This window comes from Lepisosteus platostomus, chromosome 3 (genome assembly GCF_059453375.1).
Source record: "Lepisosteus platostomus isolate fLepPlt1 chromosome 3, fLepPlt1.hap1, whole genome shotgun sequence".
NCBI lineage: Eukaryota > Metazoa > Chordata > Actinopteri > Semionotiformes > Lepisosteidae > Lepisosteus > Lepisosteus platostomus.
Window position 1 is genome coordinate 81090253 of NC_142613.1, and position 3033 is coordinate 81093285.

A 3033-nucleotide genomic window follows, 5' to 3' on the forward strand; every position below is an offset into this window, starting at 1 on the left:
GTATGAAGAAGGTGGAATACTGTTGTGTACATTTTATTATTTAGCTTCCACTACCATCTACTGTATGTACATTATTTATATATTACATTATGCTTCTGTTTTTAATTTACAGTATAATATTAAACGTTTTTATATTTCCAACTGAGCAATCTTGTTTTTATTAAATCTACCTACTTTTTAAGTACTTTAATATTTAACACGCTGTCATACACAGTATACAATTCGATTTCTTTTACTGAAAAAAGATTGAACATCCCCTTTGAATGGGATTCAAAATCAGGCATTTTCTGGTGACTGTCCAAATGTTCCACAAAGTAGTGTAGTCCCACAACTAAGTATTTGTAAAAAGTTTTGGTACCCAGCAGATCCTGAACCTCTTAAGTACCCCTGCATTGTCACCCATGCATTCTGAATGGCTGGATCTGTAGATGGGCTGGCTAATACTTTGTCATTGGAAACTGGTGTGTCCATTATAAACAATTTGGTTTTGCTAACTGACCATTTCGAGGAGATGTTGGGATAGGTTCTTGCTGAATTAGCCACACCTCTGAGTTAATCATGAGGGTTTTAAAGACACAGCATTGGGATCAGTAGTCATTCTGTTTCTGGCTCCTGCAAGGGTAGGAGCTCTTGGCTTGCAGCTGTGGTGGCCCGAAGACTGTGGAGAAAGGTGAGTGGTTTTGATGTGTTTGGGTAGTAATTTGAAAAAGTTTGAAGGTTGAAGGTGTTTAGAATATTTGTGCACTGTGAGTTTGAGAAGGTTTTTGGTATGTGTCTGGTGGAAAGGTGGCATATTCAGTTGAAACTGAACTTTCTTCTAAAGACTGTCCAAATGTTCCACAAAGTAGTGTAGTCCCACAACTAAGTATTTGTAAAAACTTGTGGTACCCAGCAGATCCTGATCCTCTAAGTAACCCCCAGCATTATCACCCGTGCATTCTGAATGGCTGGATCTGTAGATGGGCTGGCTAATACTTGTTTAGTCATTGGAAACAGGTGTGTGTTGCATTATAAACAATAGGGCTTTGCAAATTGACCATTTCAAGGAGATGTTGGGATAGGTTCTTGGTGAATTGGCCACACCTCTGAGTTAATCATGAGGGTTTAAAAGACACAGTCTGGGGGCTGGTAGTCATTCTGTTTCCAGGTCCTGTAAGGGTAGGAGCTCTTGGCTTGCAACTGTGATGTCCTGAAGGCTGCTGTGGAAGGTGGGTGGTTTTGATGTGTTTGTTGGCTTTGGGTTGTAATTTGAAAAACAATTTGAAGGTGTTTAGAATATTTAATGTGAGTTTGGGAAAGTTTTTGGTATGTGTTGGGTGGAAAGGTAGCATATTCAGTTGAAACTAGACTTTCTTTGAAAGACTCTGAAGAAACATGTCTACTGAAATTTGGATTTTTTTTTGCATCTTTAAATTGAAATGTTTTCACCCATGGATTATCTTCAATAAGATGACCTTTGTAAATGGCTTTCCAAAGGCTGGTAGATGTGGATTTAAACCTCTTGGGACCTGAATTTGTTAATTTTCCTTGCTTTTTGTAAGCATTCAAAGAAATAAGACAATACAATCCTGGATGAGTGCTTTCACAAGGATGGCAGGTAAGAGAATACACATTTTAGGGGTTGACAAGAAAGTAGTATTTTTAGATCAGGGTCAGTGTTCTGGGAAGATTTGAGTTGGAGAAATTGAGATGTATGTTTGGGGTGTGTAACTGATTTTTGTTGTATATCTAAAGTAATTTTTGATGGCAAGTTGACATTTGGAATAATTACATGATGGTTTTTCCTTTCAGATGGGAGAAGAATGAGGAGTTAAAGGGTTAGGGACTAATTTGGTCAAATGTTTTTAGTTATGTCTGGCATTTATAGCTTGTTGAATTGTGAATATTGTACTGGAGGTAAAGTATGTTGCTGGTGGTATGTTTTTTTTTCATACAATGTAAAACTGAAGTTGGAGCATTTCTTTCTCTTTGATTGTGGAGGTAGTTTAGTTGTTTCTTAATGGGGAAACTGCACAATTACCTTTTTTTTTGCAAGGGGTATTCTGTGGGAAGGGAGTTCTTGGTTTTGGGGGAGGGTTTGTTATGAATTGAAGTATTTTATTTTGATGTTTAATATAAATGTAAACTAATCTTTAAGTTGTTTTTTTTTCTACTTTGGTCATTTTGTGGGAGGTGGTGGCCAGATCTTTGTTTCATTGGGTACCTGTATGTCTGCATGTGGTGCAGATGTGGGAGACGGTGTCCATCTTCCAAGAGAGGTGAACCAGAATTGGAACAGAAGGTGAAAATGGTGTGCATCTTGAAGAGGCCTCATCAGGAGCAGCTTTTGAGTGGACCTTTTTCCTCTGCCAGTGTTTCAACTTTAGACTTTTTCTACAACCAAATCATGTGTCTGGATGGAGTCGAGGAGCCTGTCTGAAGTAGTAATGGACTTTTAAAAGAAGTAAATAGTTGTGGTATGTTAAGTAAATTTTGTTCTGTGTATTATTTTGAGTAAGTGAATGTGGAATCATTGTAGCCTGTAATGTGGTGTTTTCTTGGATTGTAAAGAACTTGATTATGTTGGGGAAAAATGGTTTGTAAATTGTTTTGTATTTTTTAGGGCAATGTCCCTAACTGTAAACTTTGTTTTTAATTAATTGTAATGCAATGTCCTTGAAATAGTTTAATGCTCACTGAATGTTATGTTGCCAATTGTCATGCTGTAGTATTGTAATTTGAGCACAATAAAGTTTCTGGGAGTGCTCTTTGAGGATTTGTATTGATGACAGAAAGAAATGTGGGTGTTTGTTATACAATGTTGTTGTTTTAAGCTGTACTGTTTTTAGTGATTTGAGAAATCATCCTTTGTGTGTTTTTATTTTCAAATGAGCTAGAATGCAAGTTCTTTTTTTAAAGAGCGGTGTTTGATTGTTTAGGTTTTGTTGAAAGTATGTCAATTGTAATGTTTAACACCCTTTCATAGCTTGAAGAGGCAGGTGGTAAGTACCTGTGTGTGTGTGGGGGGGGGGGTTAGGGATAGCTTTTAGCTCA

General features: G+C 37.1%; 1 long non-coding RNA gene across 1 annotated transcript; it reads left to right on the forward strand.

The window, feature by feature from the left end:
- The first annotated feature begins 608 nt into the window (after nucleotides 1-608).
- On the forward strand, nucleotides 609-2753 carry LOC148675629 (uncharacterized). Its single transcript, XR_015931522.1, has 2 exons — nucleotides 609-670; nucleotides 2268-2753. It is a non-coding gene; the product is annotated as an uncharacterized LOC148675629 (long non-coding RNA).
- The last annotated feature ends 280 nt before the right edge of the window (nucleotides 2754-3033 follow it).